The 23,196-nt window shown below is 39.8% G+C and overlaps 1 protein-coding gene across 1 annotated transcript in view; it reads left to right on the top strand.

Annotated features, from left to right (window-relative positions):
- Chrna5 (cholinergic receptor nicotinic alpha 5 subunit) overlaps positions 1 to 23,196 on the top strand; it is a 42,326-nt gene that overhangs the window by 1,460 nt on the left and 17,670 nt on the right. The window lies entirely within an intron of this gene.

Here is a 23,196-nt window from a genome sequence, read left to right on the forward strand (position 1 = left end):
AGTTCAAAGCCAGCCCCAGCAACTCCAGGAGGCCCTAAGAAACTTAGTGAGACTCTCTCTTTAAATAAAATATAAAAAGGGCTGAGGATGTGGCTCAGTGGTTAAGCACCCTTGGGTTCAATCCCTGGTACCAATAAACAAATATATAAAGAAATAAAATAAATAAGTACAAAAATGAGGATAATATGGTTTACCTCAGAGTCATATTCAGGTTACACACATGCAGACACACAGGCCAGACACAACTTTTAAAGTTTTTTACCTTTTAATACAGAGGATTGAAGTTAAGCATTCAGTGGTGTAAACAGTTATCTCTGTTCATGAATGGTGTTTGGTGTTATAACCAGAGTTGATTACTTCCTTTTTTCTGCCCCCAGTCAATGAATACTTTTTTTTAAATAACCATCTCTTGTGTTACATCTGTGTTTTCTTTTCTCTGTCCCACGTGAGCTCTGAAAACTGTTATTGTTATGCTGTTTATCTTTATATCCTCAATGCCTAATTTATTACAGGAGACTAGTAAATGTTTGTGGAATGAATGAATAGAACAGTAATATCCCCCTGGATATTACCTTACTTTAGGGTGGGGAGTCATTAAAGATCCCCTCTTCCACTTCTAAAATTCTAAGGTTCTGAATGCTCTTAGTAACTGAGCATCTTGAAGAAGGTAGTGACATTGAATAGATGGTATTATTGCACATTTGCTCGTAAATGTTAATGTGCTTTTGTGTACAGCTGCCTTTGAATGTGGAATGGCTGAAAGAACTTCGTGAAGCCATGAGACCTGCTAACTGGCTGTTTTCCTTGGGCATATTACTTGACTTGCTGATTTATTTCACCTTCTTTAAAATGAAAGGATGGTAGTAGGTGTTTTTTTATGTCCTTTCAACTGTAATTACTTTTATGTTTAAATTTTATTCTCATCTTCATCTTTTATTCTTAATAATAACTCTTTCTTATGGTTTTCTGTGAGCCAATCCCCAGGCAAAGAGAATGTCTAGTCAGGCACAGCTATACCTGTTTAGCTGATCGAAGGTCATGGAGCTGTGGAAAGTGGCCCAGAAGGCAATTTTGTCTCTATTAAAATATAATTTACTAGTACATTAAGATAATGAAAGTCTTTTAAACTGATCTGGCTGTGATTGGGATAGTGATTTGTGGAAATCAGATTGTCATTACTCAGTTATATTTCTTATCCTTTTAAATGGTTGAAACTTTATTTTTAGTGTATGTAGTGGCTGAGTTCTTCATTCAGAGGAAAATAAAATAATTCATAGAAAATGAGAGCTATGAAAGATTTTTTTCTTATGTTGAGGCGCTTTCATTAACATTTTCAGAAGCTAACAAATACTCAGAGTGGCTGTTGGTTCTGCTTTTGTTATCTATTTGTATGGCCTTGGATACACTTCTCACATAGTTTAATTTGAAATTTAAAATTATTTTGGTTTTCACCAGGTGCAGTGGCAAGTGCCTGTAATCTCAGTGACTTGGGAGGCTGAGGCAGAGGATTGAAAGTTCAAGGCCAGCTTCAGCAATTTAGCAAGGCTCTAAGGCGAGACCCTGTCTCAAAATAAAAATGGCTGGGGATGTAGCTCAGTGGTAAAGCACCCCTGGGTTCAGTCTCTAGTACCAATAGATATATTATTTCCTAGCACTTATTAAATATGCTTTGTGAGCTAGACTGTGCCAATTGGAAGGTAGGGTCTTATTTGTGAATTTCCTGATATGTTACAGACGTACCCAAGTTTATTAATAGTCTATTAATACCATTAATAGAACTCTTGAGATTTTCAGTCAGTTGTCAAGAGTAGAGGGTTTTTCCCCCCAACTATAATTACAAGTTAGATCTATCAGGTAATTTTTTATAATTAGAATATGGTTTTAGTACAGCAATTTCAGTTCAGAACCTTTTCTTCTAATAGCATTATTTTTTCTTCCTTAAGAGTCATATAACTTATAATTAGCAGTTGAGAACACTTGTTTGAAAAGCAATGTAAAAATATACTAATGAGTATTTGGTAAATCCCAGTAGACTTTTACCATTAGTATATTTGTGTGTTGTACAACTAAGTTACACCTCTAATTCTGGATAATATTAATTGATTGGCTAACAATAAAGTAACAAAAGCTCAGGCCAAAAAATGGAAATAAATTCTTTCAGATGATAGTTTAGTAATAAATAAGCATGTTGACAATGAAAGTTGTTAAATACTTGAATAGTTCTTGAATGTTTAGAAATTTGTCTACAACAATATTAGTATAATTTTATAATGTCAATATTTGGAAAGGATTATTTTCAATGAATTTTTCCTGTCATGACTTAATTTTGGTTTAAATGTTTTGTTCAAAATTTCAGGAAACATGGTATTGTTTCTCTTTATTCAATAACCTCATGTTCTTTAAAGTAGAATTATAGCCTATAGCTTTTTACCAGTAAAAATAGGAGTAAAATATGAATACTATTTGAATTCTTACAAAAAGGACAACTTGAGCTTTTGGATGTTATTTTGTGTTTTTTATTGTCAATGATATATATAGGCAAACTCTTTTTTCTTCTATGTCATGGTTTCTCAACCTCTGAAATTTTGGGGAGAGGAGCATCCTTCGCCTTGTGGGATGTTTAGCATCATCCCTGGTCTCTATCCATGAAATTGGTTTCCAACTGGGGCAGTGACAAGTGCCTGTAATTCCACTGGCACCCATTGAAAAATGTCTCCAGATACTGTCAGATGTGTCCTAGCAGACAAAATTGTTCCCCTTACACCTCTCTTGAGAACCCTGCTTTAGGTTTTGTTGACCAGAGCTTCTCAATCTTTAATGAGTACAGGATTTCTCTGGGAGGTTGTTAGAATGCAGAGTCAGAGGCAGGGCCTGAGATTCTGCCTTTTTTAACAAGCTCCCAAGTGTTGTGGATATTGCTGTTCAGAGTACCACGCCTTAGGTAGCTAGGTTATAGATAGTTCTCCATTTGTATCAACTGGGTGGATTCTCAGATGCATCTGATGAAAGTAATTATGGAAGTAGTGAATTTATAAACAAGACCAATAGAACTAATAAAAATAGGCATAGGGAGTGGGGATATAGCTTGGTTGGTAGAGTGTTTGCCTTGCATGCACAAGGCCCTGGGTTCAGATCTCCAGCACCACAAAACAAAACTGGAATTATCTTGTTATCCTAACAAAGTAGCTGTCTTCTTTTTTCTGTATTTCCTTTCAGTCATTTAAAAACGATAATTGGATAATTCTAAGGAAATTTGCAAGAGTCTTATAAGGTCATACAGCCTGTGCAACTTGATGTTACATTAGGTGTTTTATTTCATAACACTCTAAATGTACTAGCTCATAATGCATGTTTATTGTCTGTTGAGAGATCTGTGGTCCCAAATTAAGATGATGAACTTGGCATTTACTTGATCTGATGATGCTCAAACTTTTTTTTTTTAATCTCTTCTTGAGAACTATTGACTGGACCTAAATTTAATACTGCTGAAGGTCATTTTCTTCTTGTAAGTGTTCTGAGAGGGCAAGATTTTAAATTAAGTTTACTAAGGCATATCAGTTACAATGTAACTTTATCCTATAATTCTGTGATAAAAATCAATATATAATATAATGAAAATCCTGAAATAAAAAAAAACCTCTGCATTTCATCTGTAATACTAAAATAACGATTGGTAAGCATACTTATTTGTCACATTGAAAATGCTGGGGAACACATTTATTTCCTCACATTAACAAATTGGTTGATTTGCTTTATCTTACTGTTGCTTAAAATAGCCCTTTTAGGACTGCTGCAAAGATTTTTTTAAAAAGGAACAAAAGTCATTTCTTTGTTAACTTAAAGATTCAAGGAGACTTGGAGGGGAAGATTAACTACTCCAGGAAGACCTTGATTATAAATTAGGGATGTATAATATATATCACTCTTACAAATCTTTTCAGATACATTATCTTATTTCATTTGTATGGCAGTCTCTGAAGAAGATGGGGATGGCTATTGGCAGTACCTAGCAAAATTTAAAATGTGCATACCCTTGACTCAGCATTTCCACTTCTAAGAGTCAGCACTTGCATAGTATGGAAAAATAGATGTACAAGGATGTTAATTACAGCATTTTTTCCATTGTAGCATTATTAAAAATAAACCCAACTGAACACAATAAGTGCCCACCAGTGGTGAAACCTTATATAGCAATAAGTAGACCACTTTGTGGTTTATACAGGAAGAGTGGAGATAGATGAATACCTATTGACATAGTATTAAATAAAAAGCAAGACACAGAACTTAAAAAGAGGAAAACATTTGTTCTTCCTGTGTGTGTGTGTGTGTGTGTGTGTGTGTGTGGTGTGTACATGCATATGTTAATAAGTCCACATCCCAAACTTACCAGTGGTTACCCTTGAGACATGGAGAGGGCAAGGAGATGAAGGAGAATTTTGTTTTTATGAGCATCTGGCTTTGATTTTGACAATGATCATATATTACTTTTTACAATGGCAGCATCATTTTTAGAAAACCAATAAAACAGATCAGGTCCTAGTTCTGCCTCTGTTACTCACTAGCTACTAATGTTAGACCAGTAATTTTCAAAAAGGGGCAATTTTGTTTCCCTTTGTCCAACATTTGGCAATGTCTGAAGACATTTTTAGTTGTCACATGGAGGCAGTATGGGTAGAAGCCAGGAATGATGCTAAACATCTCACGGTGTCCAAGACAGCTCCCACAAAAAAGAATTATCCATACCAAAATGTCAGTATTTCCAAGAAATCCTGTATGAAGACCCCAGGACTGCAGCCATTTTCAAGCATGCAGGTTGTACACTGTTCAAGTGAGATAGCAAAGTTAGCCCTCAGTCTTTTAGGGATAAATATAATAGGAAATTGGGAGTTAAAAAGTAGACCAGTCTTCAAGTTAAGACAACCAGGAGAGAGGAGGCCAAATAGTAAGCTCAACCCTCAAGACAGAAGAGATACCAGGAAGCCAGAGCCAAGAGAACAAAGTCATTGGGATCAAACCCACAGAGATAGGGCAGTGGTCTGCCCTGCTCTAAAAGTATCAGGGACTTTCCCAGATAAGGGGACAAATTCCAGATGGTAAGGGGTAAACATGTGCATAAACTAGTTACTAAAATACCCCATAGTAACCTTTGTCTTATTAGCATGGTAAAAATCATACTCTGGGGCAGAGATATAGTAAGAAACGTGTTGCCTGAAGACTCACGATGGAGAGCACAACTAAAACTCCACTTCCACACAGGATGACATCAAGAAAACCAGCAGGTCTTGGCTGGGGATGTGGCTCAAGCGGTAGCACGCTCGCCTGGCATGCGTGCGGCCCAGGTTCCATCCTCAGCACCACATACCAACAAAGATGTGTCCGCCGAGAACTAAAAAATAAATATTAAAAACTCCCTCCCTCCCTCCCTCCCTCCCTCCCTCCCTCCCTCTCTCTCTCTCTCTCTCTCTCTCTCTCTCTCTCTCTCTCTCTCTCTCTTTAAAAAAAAAAAAAGAAAACCAGGTCCCTGCCAACCCTGCAGATGCCATAAAAGCTCCCTTTCCCTTTGTTTGATTCAGTTTGGGATTTTCTTTCCACAAAAGATGTCTCCCTTATTTTTGAGCATAAAAATTAACAGCCCTGTTCAGATGCTGTACCTCAGATTCTTCTAATAGCATAAAAATCCACAGGCTGAGTACCTGTATGAAAACACAAATGGTGTGACTCTACTTTGTGTTCAACCAGAGACATGAAAAATTGTGCTCTATTTGTGTAATATGAATTGAATTGCATTCTGCTGTCATATATAACTAATTAGAATTTAAAAAAAACATGGGATTGATAACACAAGTGTCAAGGGCACCATCTTCATTGTGGGGTGTATTCTTCGTGGCCACAGAATTATGATATGGTGAAGGTAAAAATACATGTGCAAATTTGTACTCCAGGAAGACGGGCATCGTGTCTTTGTTTTCTGCTCTACTCCTTAGCACCTGGCACAGGCTGGCATGGTGAGCAGCCAGTCAACATCTGTTGAAAGAATGAATTGTACTAGGTATTACAAGTTAGGCTCTCAGATGCTAAAAATTGAAGAATTTTTGGAAGAAAGTGACCATTAAGCAGATGTTATCTATTTGCCAATAAAGACTGCTGATATCCACATTTAGTTATAAAATATGTTGGGCTGACTTTTTCCAGTTATTACTTTTTGAAAAAAATCCTGATTCTTCAGGGATAAATGTCAGTAGAGGACACTATTAAGTAAGTATTCCTAGAATTGGTTTTTTTAAATCCTTAGCTATATCATATCTTTAGTGGAGGAAGACCGTTAAAAAACATTTAAAATTACTTGGACACTACCCTGCATAATAAGACAATGTGATTTATTTCATTTGATTTATCTAACAATGAGGCAGCTAAACAGAGGCTATCCTTTTTATTAATGTTTTATATGGAAATTGAAACGTACAAAATGGTCCAGTCCCATGAATTACAGAGTTATTGCCACACATATTTAACAATTATTGATACTTTGCCAACAGATATCCCTATTTTATATAGATTAGAAAATTTTGCATGTGGAGGTTAATGGCTATTAGCGGTACCAGGTATTCAAATTAAGGTTTTCAGTGTTGAAGTTCCGTTTCCTTTCTTCCTTACCATGGTAAAATTAAGGAATAAGGTTACATTACTTTTTTTTTTTTAATAGATGGACACAATACTTTTATTTATTTTTTTATGTAGTGCTGAGGTTTGAACCCAGTGCCTCACATGTGCTAGGTAATTGCTCTACCATTGAGCTACGGCCCCAGCCCCAACGTTACATTTCATTGAAAATAAATGTAGTTTCCCTAAATGGATTTACTTAAACATTTTTTATGTCATTCTCCAAATTCCTTAACCTTGAGACAGTTAATGATATTTAAAATTAAAATTGGATTTGAAAAACCAAAAACCAAAACATAAACCTTTCAAAGTGTTAATGACATAGGGATTTGTATACTTGTTAGGAATTCAACTTAATTTTCTTTTTTTAATTATATATTTAACTATTTCAGAATAATTATTTGGCTAAAAATTGCTTTATTCTTTTCCTATTTTTAGTGTATTTCACTACTTGATTCTCTTTGTTTTTCTGAGATATGTGATTTATAAAAAGTAGCAACTTGAAAGCTTTATATTGTATATATTCTGTACAACTGTCCTTGTACTGTGTTGAGAGTGCTTTTTTTTTTTTCAACTTTCCTTGCCTAGGATGTCTGGAGACCATCTTTATTGGTGTATTGGGAAGCTTTGAATAGAAATCAGTGTATATTTCAGGTGTATATTGCAGTATTTTGGTGCTTTTGCCTACCTATTGAGGTCTATCCATTACTTTAGCAGTCATTTGTGAAATAATAGTGACTGTCCTAATATGGCATTATGTAAAAATGTGAATGTGTGACTGATATGATTCTGCAATTTGTATTTGGGGTAAAAATGGGAGTTTATAACCCACTTGAATAAAATGTATGAAAGATGATATGTCATGAGCTTTGTAATGTTTTGAACAACCAATAAAAAAACAACAACAAAAAAATAGTGACTATCCTAGTACTTAGATACACACTTTTAAGTTAGTCCTCACAATAACCTTATAAGGTAGATACTGTTTTTACCTTTTTCACAGAAGAAGAAATTAACCAATAAGCATTAGAAGCTAGATGGAACCCAACCTGTACATCTTTAAATCCTAAGGTGGGTTTTGTTGTTTTGTAGTATTGGGGTCAAAACCAAGGCCCTGCACATGCTACACAAGTGCTCTACCATTGAGCTGTGCCTCCAAGTCCCCCGCCCGCTTTTAAATCTTGTTTTATTTTGAGACAAGTTCTTGCTAAGTTTCCCAGGCTGACTTCAGACTTGCAGTCTTCTTGCCTCAGCCTACTGGGTAGTTGGTATAACAGGTGTGCCTCCATGCCTGGATCTTTTTTATTTTTTTGACATAGGGTCTTGTTTTTGTTCAGCCTGCCCTTGGACACCTGGGCTCAAGTGATTCTTCTGCCTTGACCACCTACAAGTAGCTACAGATATGTACCAATGTGCCTGGCTTAAGTGCTGAGTTCTTAACCAGTATGTTAGATTGCTTCTTTATATTCAAGTATGAGTAGGATAAGGTATTTGATTTCAAGCTGAATCTTGTGACTCATAATTCTTCAGAGCAGATTGGTGTAGCTCTTATGATGACAGTTGCTTCATAACCAGTGATAAAATTCTAAACTTTAGAGATAAATTTCAATTGGCATATAGTAGTGAGTCGTTTATTTATTTATTCATTGACTGAGCACACACTATGTTAATTGGTAGAGATATAATGATGAATAAAACACAATAATACCTAGTTCATTAGTTTACACCACAGTGAGGAAGACTTTAATCATATATATCTGAGATTATATAATTACAAGTAAGATAAGGAACATGGGTCTATGTAGAGGAACTTAATAGAGACTTTGTGGGTAGGGAAAAGTACTAGGAATTGATGCCTTGGTTGAGTTCTTCAGAAGAGGAGGGAGAGAGTATGAGTACCTTGTAAGAGGGAATGGAAGCTGAACCTTCAGTGTAGCTGGAGTAGAAGGCCAAGGGAAGACCTGACAGAACTTTGGCCTTACAGATTTTGGTCTCTCTTTTTTTAAAATATTAATTTTTTTTAGTTGTAGTTGGACCCAATACCTTTTATTCCGTTCATTTATTTATTTTTTAATGTGGTGCTGAGGATCGAACCCAGGGCCCCGTGCATGCTAGGCAAGCGCTCTACTGCTGAGCCACAATCCCAGCTCCAGATTTTGGTCTCTTAAATGGTGGAAAGCTGCAGAAGGGTTTCAGGCCAGTGGCTGACAGCAATGTGTTTTGTTCAATTGCTTGTATATCTATACAGAGAACTAAGTGATGTTGGGGTGCTGAGAAGATTGTTGGAGACCACTTATAGTAGTATACTTGCTCTAGTCCTGGTGAGAGATGCAGATAGTCTGTGCTAGGCTGATGGCAGTGGGTTGGTAAGAAATATATGGATCTGAGAAATATTTAAGAGGTAAATTCAACAGTATCCTGATGGATTGGAAATAAGGATGAGGGAGAAAGTAGTGTAGAGGATAACTTGTAGTTTTTAGATCATGGGAACTAGACATATTATGGAACCACTCGCTGTGATGGGGAACACTGGCAGGGGACCACTTGGGGTGAGATCATGAGTTTGGTTTATTTGTGTGTGCATGGTATTGGGAATTGAACCCAGAGCCTTAATGCATGCTAGGCAAGGGCTCTACCACTGAGCTACACCCTAAGCCCCATGAATTTGGTTTTATATATGTTTGATTTCTGGTGTCTTTAAGGTGTCCTTATTTATTGTAGACTAGAAAATTGTGACATATGGAGGTTAAAAAGCAATTAATGGTGCCCAGTATTCAAATTAAAGTTTTTATCTTTGCAGTTCAATGACCTTTCCTTTTCATTATACTGAATACATTTAAGGAATATGGTTATATATAATTTGGAAAATAGATGAGGTTTCACTAAAGCACTTGAATGTGATTTTTTTAAAGTAGCAAATGGATAGTCACCTCTAGGCTGAAAGAAGTCAGCAGTGGAGAGAAAAAGTCTATAAAAATATTTTTCCTTAAGTTTAATAGTACCCTTGGGAATGACCTTTTAGGAAATCTCTGTTATAAATAAACAGATGGATTAGATTTCTAGTATCTCCATTACTGAGTGCAATTTTACATGCCTTCTGAAATTTTTTTAAAAAAGTAATTAATTGGTATTAAAAAAAAAAAACTGCCAAGGTAAAGTCTGGATGTGCTCATGACGAAAGTTTTTGAAAGACTGCATGGTTGATGTTTCCAAAAGTGTGTGCTGAGAATACAAGTATCCCTGAGAAATACTATCAGGTGGTCTCTACCTGAATAAATTTTTTCACATATATTTTCCCAACTTGAAAGGTAAGGTTAATTAAGATTTTTTGAAGCCCCATCATGTTCTCAAAATTTCATTCTTGAAGAATGGGCATTGAGGGGGCTAGGGCTGTAGCTCAGTGGTGGAGGGGCACTCGCCTTAGCACCACATAAAAAGAAACAAAATAAAGGCATTCTGTCTATCTACAGCTACAGTTTTTTTTTTTAATGGGCATTGATTTGATTGTCTAAGCTAACATGTTAATAGGGAGGAGTTTAGCCAAAGTTTACATAATTTGAAGGCTGTTGTTGACATTGCCTACCTTTTGCTGGTTTTGTTGTTACTGTCATTGCATTATATCCCATTTTCTAAACAAGGATCAGTGGCTGAAAAATAATGATAAATAGTAATGTACACTTCAAAATTTTGCCATGAAAGTAAGGTGTACTTAAAGCATAAGTATGTGTCAGGATACATAAACATGCAAATATGTTTTCAAATATACTGACCAAAAAGGAAAGTGAAACAATGAGTATCTGGAAGTCAAATTTCACTCTGTCAATAATGTTGGGAGTCGCCCCGGCTCCGAAGACTAACTTCCCTATCCCCCAAGAAGAGCCGTCCAATGGTGAGCCCTGCTACTCACATGATCCTGCTGTCCAATGGTGAGCCCTGCTGGCTCACAAGATCCTTACCCACCAATCATAAAGCACCCCAGCCAACTGTCAAACCATTCAGCCATTAAACTGTCATAACTGTCAAACCACCCTCGGCTCTATAAATATGCAGAGCTGTTACTCAATAAATGGACATTTTCTCCGATGGCAAGCCTTGATCGTTCTTTCATTGGTGCCGAAACCCGGCAGCCTCGCTGCTTGAGGGCCCCCTCTCTCAAGGCTTGCCGTCCTCGTCCACTCTTTCAAGCGCTGCTACTCACACAACACTGGCTCTTCAGTAGGTGAGTTCCCCTATTGGGTATCCAACTTCAGACGGACTACGCTGGGGCTTTGACCGTGATCATCCGGCAAACCTCTGACGTCCAATCTGGAGGAGAGAACGCACCCCACCACAACATTTACGGTCATGGTGGACTCTTTGGAACCTGGTTCATGAGTGGGAGGTCCTGAGGGGTGGAAGAACAGGCACTCCTCTCTCTCACACTCTCTCTCTCTCTCTCTTAACCACCCTTGTCCCTCTCCTGACCTATGGGGGCCTCTTCTTCCCTCCCTGCAGACTCCCCTTAATTAAATTCTGCACACAAGATTGGCCTTACTATCAAAGACAATCAAAGTCAATGGCCCCCAGGAGGATCCCTAGATCCCGCAATTCTCAGATATCTGTTTAACTTCTGTGAGCACTCGAAAAAGTGGAAGGAGTTCCCCTATGTTGAGGCTTTTTCTCTTCTTCATTCTCACCCTGGCCTATCTGGCAGATAAACCCCCTCCCTACCAACCTCCCCTGTCCGCTCCGTCTAGCCCCTCAGGTGCTCCCCCTGACTCGGCCGACACCTTTAGTTCCCCCCAAACTAGGTCTGGCTCCTGGTCCCACAAACCATGGCCCCTTTAAGAGAGGTTGCTGGACCTGAGGGCATTATCCGGGTACATGTCCCATTCTCTGTGAATGACCTCATGCAACTCGAGAGAAAGTTGGGCTCATTGACCACAGAAGGGAGTTTCAATGGGTCCTTCAGGCTTATAGCCTCACTTATGTGTTATTGGCTAATACTCTCCTTCTTGAAGAATGTACCAGAGTCTGGGAACTTGCCAGAGCCCATGAGGATGAAACTCACCGAGTTAATCCCAATTACCCTCCAGGGCCACTTGCTGCCCCAGATCAAACTCCCGAATGGGATTATAATACACAAGCTAGCATACAGAGTAGGGACCGATTCTCCGCATGTATTATTGCTGAGCTCAAAAATGCGGCACGTAAGGCCATCAATTTCCAAAAATTATAAGAGACCCCATTGGAATTTCTGGATTGGCTTACGAAAGCCCTTCAGCACTAACCTAGATCCCGAAATCCCAGATGGCCGTCAGGTCCTTATGACATATTTCCTCCTGCAGAGCTACCCTGACATCTGGGCCAAACTAAAAAAACTCGAACATGGCCCTGCCACCCCCCAGACTGAGAAATTTCAGATGCTCGCCCAGGCCCTGCAGGGTGCTTCCTGGGGTTGCCGCCCATCACCGAAGACCATCTATCCAAGAAAGACTCCCCTATTACTCTGTTCCATAGACAACTTCCCATTCTCTCAGGCGTTCCTAGTTATGTCCCAATGTCCAGTTCCTTTGCTCGGCCGAGATATTCTCTCTAAATTCAATACAACAATCAACATACAGGCTCCTGGCATCAGTCAGGCCCCAGAATCAGCCTATTCATCTTTTCTAGCCCTTTTGGCAGAAGACTGGCCATTCTGCTCCTCTTGGGAGGCTGACATGAAATACCATACTAACCTGGTTGACCCGATTGTATGGGATACTCACACCCCCTCCACTGTTTCCTGCCTACCAGTTAACATTCATCTCAAAGATCCTAACATCTTCCCAAATCAGGCTCCTGTCCACAACAGCTCTTCTGGGCCTACAACCTATTATTCAGGTCCTTCTTAGCAAGGGGTACCTCCGTCCTGCTCATTCCCCTTACAATACTCCCATACTAGTGGTAAAAAAAGCCCAAAGGGTCCTACCTACGACTCATCAACACCTCCATTAGGCCCATACATCCTTTGGTTCCCAACCCATACACTCTGCTGTCTCAGATTCTCCACACTGCCACCCACTTCTCGGTCATAGATTTAAAGAATATCTTTTTGCCTTTAACCTGGACTGTCCTTCCTCAGGGATTTCGAGATAGTTGACACCTCTTTGGACAAATCTTGGCCTCCGACCTCCAATCTTTTCACCCCCAGTGCCCTGAATCCACCCTCTTGCAATATGTTGATTATCATCTGGCAAATCTCTTTGCCCACCTGCGGGGAAGAAAGCACCCCACCACAGCCTTTAAGGCTACGGTGGCCCTCAGGGACTCCTTCCTTGGGTAGATTCGAAAGTCCTAGTCCTCTCACCTTAAGACTTGGCCACTAGAGAGACACTTACCCTCCCCTTCCTCTCCCCTCTTTCTGGCCCTGGGAATATCCGGCCTCTCCAGGAAGGGTCCTGAAAAGCCTTGGCCAAGGTCTCCCACGGCTCTGGCTCCGTCCAGGACAAGAGCTTCGAGTGTCAGGATTCAGTGATGACCAATCTCTGCAGCTCAAACCTGCCACTTAGGCACTCCTGATTTTTTTGCTCTAGCGGGGACGCCCCTTTTGCCAATAAACCAGTTTCCTCCTTCTCTGCATCCTCTTCCCTCCTCCTTACGTGGGTAATGTGTCTTCTCTGCCAGTCAAATCTCCCCTACAATGCCTCTTGGATCAAATATAGCACCCAGGCCTGGTCCACTTATCCCTTAGACAACCAAAGCAGATGGCCCCTTTTTGGGTCCCTGGATCCCTCCATTCTAAGGGATCTCTTCCAGGCTTTCTTCTTGCTCCGATCCAATCCTGCTCTCTGCACCCCTTGCAAACCTCTACAAATTCTTCTAGCCCGTCCAAAGGGTGCTCAACAGATGACAGTTCTCCTACTTAATTTCTTGGCCTTAAAGGGATATCAGGCCTCTCCACAAAAGGCCCAAATAGCATGTATCTAGGGTTCTCTATCTCTCAAGGGAAAAAGGCCATTACAGTAGACAGAAAATAGCTTATTGTGTCTATAGCTACACCAAAGACCAAAGATGACTCTCCTTCTTGGGTTTGGCTGGGTACTTCAGGGCCTGGATTACTTTTGAATTTCTCCCTCCTCACCAGGCTGCTATATAATGTAGCCAAGGGCCCCCAAGATGAACCCCTACCCTCAGCGGTAGGGAAGCCCTTTACAAAAAGACCCTCCTCTGGGCACCCACACTGCATCTCCCTGACCTCTCCCAACCCTTCACCCTCTATGTACATGAAAAACAGGGACAAAGTCTGGGCGTTCTGGGTCAGGAATATGGCCCCACATTTGCACTAGTGGTCTACCTATCCAAACAGTTCGACCCCACCATCAGGGGCTGGCCCCCATGTCTCAGAGCCCTAGCAGCAGCCCATGACCTCCAGAAAGAAGCACACAAGCTTACCTTTGGCTCCCCACTAACCATCTCATCTCCTCACCATCTAAAGGATTTCCTCACTTACAAGGGGCTACAGTCACTTCCTCCTTCCAGGGTTCTAAACCCTGCCTCCCTCCTCCCATCTTCTCCCTCACAAGATCCCGTCCACAAATGCCTAGAGGTATTAGAGATGACTTTACCCTGCCCTACCACCATTTCTGAGGGACCTCTGCCCTCTTCAGACCTTGTCTGGTTCTCAGATAGTAGCTCCTTTATACACGAAGGGGTTAAAGTGGCAGGATATGCTGTCATTTCCCTCTCATCCATCATAAAGGCAAAACCTCTTCCACCCAATACCACCAACCAATAAGCTGAACTCATAGCTGCCACAAGGGCATGCGAGGTAGCGGAGGAAAAAACCCTCTCCCTATATACAGGTTCCAAATACGTCTTCCATATCCTGATCTCCCACACAGCCATTTGGAAAAAAAATGGGGGGCTACCACCAGAGGAATGGCAGTCATTAATTCCACACTTATTTCTGATCTACTACGAGCCTCCAGGCTGCCTTCCCAACTGGGAATAATCCATTGCAAGACCCACCAAACTGACTCCTCCCTTACTACTAGGGGGAGTTCCAAGGCCGATCAAGTGGCTCGATCAGCCGCCCTATAGAGCTTTACCTCCTCTCTGCTACTCTTCATTACCACTGGGGATCGGCCCAAAGATCCCCAACAGCTCTTCTAGTTTCTTCACACTCTATTCCATTCTAGTCCACAGAGTCTCACTAACTTTCCTTCACTCCTTTTTCACCCTTTCCCCATGCGATAAGACCCTCCTACAACAGATCACTTCTGCTTGTCAGATCTGCCAGAGAACCAATACCAATACTCCATTAAAACCTAAACCTTTCCCTTCTCATCAGGCCCGTGGTCATACCGAGCTGCAGACTGGCAGATAGATTTCACCAATGTGCCCTGAGTAAAAAACAAGCCTTTCCCACTTCTAACAAGCAGGCCTCCATGGTAGTTGACTCACATAATCCCCGTTTTGGGATGCCCACTTCTATCAAATCAGACAATGGCCCAGAATTCACCTCACAGGTAACTCAGGGACTGGCTCACATGCTATCACTCCCTTGTCATTTCCATTGCCCTTACCGCCCCCAGGCTTCTGGAAAAGTTGAAAGGACCAATCGGTCCCTTAAAGAGACCCTCACCAAGCTCACCAAGCTCACTGGGTAAAGGTGCTCCCCTTGTTCTCCCCTTGCTTTATTGCGCATTAGAAGGCTTCTTTGGCAAGGCTCTAATCTCTCACCTTATGAAGTCATGTATGGACATCCCCTCGTTCCTCCTGGATTGCCTACAGAACCCCTACCCATCTCCTAAGCCTATGCCCTGCCCCTCCTCTTCCATCTACGCTCTGAACTCTGGCACTATCAAGACTGGCTCCTTCCTGACCTCAGTCTCTTTCAAAACCCTACCTCCTTAACACCTGGTCAACTATTGCCCACCAGGGAAAAGCCCCCTCTAAAACCCCAAACGGGAGGGTCCTTCTCAGGTGACTATGTGCACTCCCTTGGCGGCCAAACTCAAGCTATCTAATAACCAACTTACCCCGTGGATTCACATTTCCAGGCTTAAGCCTGGCACTCCTACACCTTCATCAGAAGAGCCAACGATCATCATCTGTCATTAAGTACTCTTGACATCCCTCCCCACAAGATCTCCTCAAGCTCTGCCTCTCCGGTGTCTCTATTTTTAGCCCAATTTCTGTAATGGGTTCTGCTAATGCTCCCCCTCATTTCTGGCCCCTCTTGGGTCCTCTCTTTGCCCTACATTAAAGGCAAGTGACCCTAAGGGCCCCCTCCAGCCAGACCCTTTCCTTACAAACCCCCTACTTGCTTGGATCTGGCTGGTAGTGGGACCATTGTGTGTTGTCCTTCTGACAAATCACTTAGGTGTCCAGAGCACAGTGATCTCTGAATAAGTGTGATCATAAGAGAGCACTTTACCAGTTGCCTTTTGGGCCTAAGGAGGAACATGTGTGTTTTGTTTATCCTCCTAGTTTTGTAAGAATTTCAAGTATCAGTATTTAAAGTTGAGGTGTTTCACATAAAACCTGGAGAGATCTGACTGCTCTCAAAGGGAAATATGGTAACAATGGGCCACTGTCCTCCCTTGGCTGCCTTCAAGAAAAGCAAAGAGAGAAGCAAGCTGGTACACCCAGTTAGGAGAAAATTTGAAGAGCAGCCTTAATAGAGAGGGGAGGGAGCTAGATTGTACTAGGAATGAAGAGTGGAATTGAGGGTGTTAGGTGCAGGACAGGATGGTCTTCAGGTCATGCCAAACAAAGTTAGCTGCAGGATGACCTGTCTTCTCAAACCCTCTTTCTGGTTCTTTATCACCTATTTGCTTCAAGCCCAAATGCCCAAGTCCCCACTCAAGGCTGAACACTTAACCCCCCCTTGTGCCAACAAGGCAGCTTGCAAACCCAGAGACCCCATTATATTTGGGCTCTAAAAACTCCCTGTGCCTGTTCCTTCCCTTTATCATAAAGTTCATTCAGATTCAGGAGGGTAAAATTTCTAATCAAGCTTTTAACCAGCTTCTCCTCAGGAATTACCAACTCCTGGCTACTGATGATACCTCCAGTCGAGACCTATGCTGAATGGGGACTGACATCATCATGGATCTGTGGTGGCAAGGAACCTTTGTTGATATGATCTTCTCTGCCCTCCTGTGGGGGCTTCTTACTTCCCTCCTCTCTTTTTCCCACACCAACCCATCTCAGCAGGAAGCAGCCAGAATGAGTCGAAGTTCACTCTCATTTAATAACAGAGGGGGGAATGTTGGGAGTCACCCCGGCTCCAAAAACTAACTTCCCCATCCCCCAAGAAGAGCCGTCCAATGATGAGCCCTGCTGGCTCACATGATCCTGCCATCCAATGGTGAGCCCTGCTGGCTCACATGATCCTTACCCACCAATCAGAAAGCACCCCAGCCAACTGTCAAACCATTCAACCATTAAACTGTCATAACTGTCAAACCGCCCCCGGCTCTATAAATATGCAGAGCTGTTCCTCAATAGACAGGCATTTTCTCTGACTGCAAGTCTTGATCATTCTTTCAAGTAACCTATTCCCTAGTATCCTGTAGTTATTTTATTGTGAAACTTTCTCTATCAGTGGCACCCCAAAAGCATATGTGTCATTTTCAAAGAACAGTGGCCTCTTTGGTGAACCATTTTTTTCTAGAATAAATATAAAATACCACTTTATAGTATAAAGTTAATTAATTTTGTTACTGAAGGCAGAAAAGAGGCCAAGATCTCAAAAACATTCAAATAGAATGTATTCTCTACAGTAAAAAGGGGTTCAAGGCACAATATTAATAAGAAGCTAGTCACAATTTGTTCTGCCAAGAGAAAGCAGAAGACTATTAACATAATTCTTGTATTTAATAGTGCTGGTATGGCATGATATTAATAGCAAGCACACAGAAGAGCTCTTCCTATCACATTTGTGTGTTCTGGTATTTTGCTTTATGGTTAGACAGCACCATTAATGCAGAGTGTGTATTGTTTTTGACCTGTGTGTGGTGCAAAGGAGGGAAGTGAGCCTGATAGCATTTTATTTTTGTCACCAAGAACTCCATGTTATTGAAGAAGAGAATTAAATTTTAGTTAGCATAATTTTGTAACCTCTGATAGAGATTGGAAAAGTATAGTGAGAATAATGCTCATAGAGTGCCAGTGCTGTGGCTGCAGGGAGGGTGTTGCTCTGCAGGTAAGTGGCTTGGTTGGAAGGCCATCCCACTCACCCTCATTCAGAGAACAGTTGGTGGGGAATAATAGGCCTTCTAACCCTGATTCAGTGTTGAGGGAGATAATAAGTTGATCAAATTATAGGCACCAAGTGTGTTTTCCAGCCTGTCTATGATGAAGTAGGCTCAGTGTGTGCGACTACTTTTCCACATTAAGATTTCCTGCCTCTCAAGGGAGAAGTGCACACAGGAGTTCTAAACCCATGAGATTTCAGAGAAATTCCTGCACGACACTGATGGCACCATTAAAACCAACTTTTTCTGATTTCAGATGTCTTCAAATAGCATTGCTCACTGATAGTTCTATCTTGAGTAGCCAGAACTGATCACTTAGGGAAGAAAACAAGATGATTTTTAGTTTTCAGGATAAAATATCAATGTGACAAGATAATCTTTTTGAAATATCAATGCCTTTTTTTTTTGTTGTTCCTGATATTTCCTTTACCTTTGGCCCTTCTCAGTACCTGCTCAAGCTAGGTATTCTGTGCCCTTGCTTCAGGGAAGGGACATGCTGTGACAGCAGAAAGAGGTGAGAAGAAGTTCATTTTTGCCTTTTTGAGTTTTAAAAGCCTGGAATATAGTGGGGAACAGAAGAAACTTGGCCCAGACTGCATAACATAAGGACAGAGCTTTTACTTGATAGAAGAAAAATAATTCCCTGCACTAGCATAGGGGCAGAGGAAAAGTCAGGAAGATATACGAGTGACAGTGTGAGCACAGTGGTAGAGTGCTTGCCTTGGCACTTAACACTACATGTAAGGCACTAGGTTCGATCCTCAGCACCACATAAAACACACACTAATTAATTAATTAAAGGTATTGTGTCCAACTACAACTAAAAATTGAAAAAAATCTCTTTATTAATCTTTGTTCATATACTATGCAAACTTCCACAATTTTCTTCTGTTATACTTAAAGCTTCGTCCTGGGGTTTCATAAACTGACTTCCAGACCACTCATGTATAATCAAATCAAGCCTTTATTGAAGCACACCAGTGGCAGCTGACTAGAACATAAAGCTATTCCCCTGATCAGCCCCAAACAATTGCAAGGGCACTCCTGTAAGACTGAAAACCGCAAAAGGGATGTTGGGGGAGGGGGGGTTAGCCAATGCAAGCAAGCCAGGTTAGAGAAGCTGGAGAGTGCAGTAAAGCGGTGGGAAGCCTAACCAGTCACAGTTAGCCCAGTCACCCCAGTTACAGAAACAAGCCATGTTACCCTAGTTACAGAAACAATACCCCATTAGGTAGTTCCATGTTCTTAAAGGTTTCTATAGCAAAAGGAAAAGAACATCTTGCCCCAGTCCTTACCCTTTACTTGGCATGGTTGTTTTACAGGATGAAGTCATAAAATAAAATGGAGTCACTTTTACTTCTACTATCACACTTCAGGGCATATATAATTTAGTGATTATATAGATTTATATATACAGATTTTATTCATTGTTTTACAAATAGTATTATACTCTCTTCTGTGCCCTTTTCCTTCCAATTAGTACATCATGAAAATCTCTAAACTTTTAAGCTTTTATTTGATGCTATTTGTTACAAACTTCTTTTGTAGTTGTTAAAAGTTGAGATGCCATTTTCCTGGGTGAAAGTATCTTTTTTAATTAAATTTTTTTTCTGTATACATTGCTGGGATTGAACCCAGAGCCTTATGCTTGCTATGTAAGTGCTCTACCACTGAGCTATATACCTAACCCCTAAAAAATATTCTTAATTGTAGTAAAAATCATAAGTTTGTCATTGCAACCTTTTTTTTCTTTCCCCCAAGAGACACTATCTTTCTAGGCTGGCTCCAAACTCCTGGACGAAAGTGATTCTCTTCCTTCAGCCTCCTGAATAGCTGACCCTACAGGTGTGCACCACCACACCTGGCAACCATTTCTAAGTGTGCATTTGGATCATGTTCAATATTCTCATATTGCTGTGTATCAGATCTCCAGAAATTTTTTATCTTGTAAAACGGAAGCCCTATACCCATTGAATAAGTAACTCTCCATTTTCCCATCCCAAGTTCATGGGCCACATTCTACTTTCTTTCTACCAAACTTGACTACTTTAAATACCTCACATAAGTGGAATCATACAATGTTTGTCTTTTGTGATCAACTTGTTTCACTTGGCATAATGTCCTTTAGGTTCACCCATGTTATAGCATGTATCAAAATTTCTTTCCTTTTAAAGGCTGAATTATATTCCATTGTATATGTATATACCATATTTTATCTGCCACTTTTCAGTGAATAGACATTTAGGTTGCTTATACCTCTTGGCGTGTTTCTAGGTTTTTGTCACAATGTTGATTGTAGTAAACATTCTATACATTTGTCCTTATATTCTTTTATTGCTCTGAGAGTCAGATATGGAGTTACTGGATAAAGGGAGTATATATTTACATTTTATAAACTTTGCAAGATTAAAATATTGAACAATTACTTTTCAAAAATATAGTGGTATCCTGGGACAGTGGCACACACCTGTAATCCCAGTGACTTGGGAGGCTGAGGCATGAGAATTGCACCAAGACCAGCCTCAGCAATTTAGTGAGACCTTGTCTCCAAATAAAATACCAGGAAAATAAAAAGTCAGCAGCAATTTGTATTTGTACCTTTGGTGTTTGAAAGCAACAGAATTTGTCTTTATCTAATCCTTTGGACCATTGTTATCAAGGGGGTTGTCAAAACCTTTCTCTAACAAAAGCATGCCTCTCTCTGGGGAGGGGGCATGTCTATGATCAAGAAAATAAATGTTTCTCTGTATATTTACACATAAAAAGCCCCTAATTTTATTTTATCTGACTCAAGAAGCCTATTGAATAAGGGGAAAGAGACTAACCTGCATTGCCATTACAGTTCTGTGACTACCTGGCATTTACCCTAAAAAGGTGGGATCAGTTGATATAGGCCTTGTTGACAAACCTGACTTCAGCTGTATGGTTTTGGGCAATTAACCACCTCTTAGAACTTCATTCTCTTCACTTATAAAGACTGTGCGTGTGTTAGCTATTGATATTTTTCAAGTGTGTAGTTGACATTTTTATTACATACCATATTTTATTAAAAGCATTGATCAAAAAAGGTATTTTAAGTAAAACAAAAAATTATCAAAAATAGATGATTCCTGGGAAAGGTATAAACACTTAAGTATAAGGAAAATAAATGCAGTAGCATTGCATATTAGGTTTATTTATATTATCAATACAGGAAAACTGGGCTGGAGTTGTGGCTTAATGGTAGAGTGCTTGCTTAGCACATGTGAGGCACTGGGTTCAATCCTCAGCACCTCATAAATAAATAAAATAAAGGTATTGTGTTCATCTACAACTTAAAAAAAAGAATAAATGAACTTTTTAAAAATACAGGAAAACTTATGAATTAACTATGTTCAACTAAAGTTTTTCAAATTTTAAATGTTATCTGTACTCTTACATTTTCTTAATTCTGATTTATTCCTGAATTGTACATCTGCTTCTCAGTCATAAAGACCTTTCCTTATTCCTTTCAACAGCTTTATTGCATATAATCCACATTATATAATTCACCAATTTAAAGTTAAATGTTTTTAGCATAGTCAAAGAGATGTACAGCTATCACAATGAGCTTTTTAGAACATTTTCATTATCTCCTCCAAAACCATTCCCTCCTCAACACTATGCAATCATTATTTGTCTTTTTTTCAGTAATGGGGATTGAACCCAGGGTTTCATGCAATGCTGGGTAGATGCTCTACCACTGAGCTACATCCCCAGCTATCCCCACTCCTTTGTTTTGTTTTGTTTTGTTTTTGTGACAGGGTCTCAGTTCAGACACAGCCTCAAACTTGTGATCTTCCTGCCTCAGCTTCCTGAGTCACTAGGATTACTGGTTTATGCCATTGTACCTGGTTACTTAGCTCTTTTTAAAAATTCTTCCTTGCTAGGGATGGAACCCAAGGCTTTTTTGAATGTGGTAGGCAAATGCTCTCCCACTGAACTACAACCCCAGCCCTTTAAAATTTTATTTTAAGGCTGGGCACGGTGGCACATGCCTGTAATCCTCAGTGAAGTTGAGACAGGAGAATCACAAGTTCAAAGCCAGCCTCAGCAACATCGAGGCATTAAGCAACTCAGTGAGACCCTGTATCTAATAAAAATACAAAATTGGGCTGGGGATGTGGCTCAGTGGTTGAGTGCCCCTGAATTCAATCTCCGGTACCAAAAAAAAAAAAAAAAATTTCAAAACAGGGTCTTGCTAAATTGTCCAGGCTTCTTTAAACTTGCCATCCTCTTGCCTCAGTCTCCTGAGTAATTGGGATTACAAGTGTGCCCTACCACACCTGGCACTAATCTACTTTTTGTAACTATAGACTTGTCTATACTGGACATTTCATATAAATGGAATCATGCAATATGTTGTCTGTTGTGACTGGCTTATTTCACCTAGTGTTTTCAAGATTTATCCATGTTCTATTATGTATCAGTAATCCATTCCTTTTTATGTCCAAATATTCCATTATATGGATATACCACATTTTTTTTCTACCCATTTTTCATTTGATGGACATTTGAGTTGTTTTCAGCTTTTAGCTAGTATGAGTAATGTTGTGAAGTTGCATGTACAGGTATTTATGTGAACATCTGTTTTCATTTGGAATTGCTGAGTTTTTGGTAAATCTATACTTAGCCTTTTGAAAAACTGCCAGACTGCTTTCCATATCGATTATACCATGAGAGTCCAAATTTCTTTACATCCTCTCCAGCATTTATTTATTATATCTTTTTTGATTATTGATATCCTATTGTGTATGAATCTCACTGTTTGCATTTTCCTGATAGCTAAAGGGGTTGAACACTTTTTCATGTGTTTATTGCCATTGTTATTTGAAGAAATGTCTTGTCAAACCTTTTGCCCATTTTAAAGTTCAGTTTTGATCTTTATTGATTGGCTTATTGAGTCTTTTATCATTGATTTATAATCATTTTTTATTTTAAATATAGACCCCTTACCAGATATACAATTTGCAAGTATCTCCTCCAGGTTTCCTTTTTTTCAAAATCAAGTATTTTCAAGTCAAAGAAGGGAAGGAAAACTAAAATGCATTAAGTAACCAGTGTGACCAGATTTATACTTAGCTATAGTGATGTCAAAATGTAGAAATGTTCCTGAATTTCAGGACATTGCTATCTTTGGAGATATGAGATTCATATAATAAAAAAATAGTACATAGCAAATCATACAAAATAGTATAATGTGGTCAAACGTTGTGTGAAAAGTAAATTCTAAGTAACTCAGGTTGAAAGTCACTGATTTGATGTATGTATTTTGAGTAGTATAAGCAAATGT

This window comes from Ictidomys tridecemlineatus, chromosome 5 (assembly GCF_052094955.1).
Source record: "Ictidomys tridecemlineatus isolate mIctTri1 chromosome 5, mIctTri1.hap1, whole genome shotgun sequence".
NCBI lineage: Eukaryota > Metazoa > Chordata > Mammalia > Rodentia > Sciuridae > Ictidomys > Ictidomys tridecemlineatus.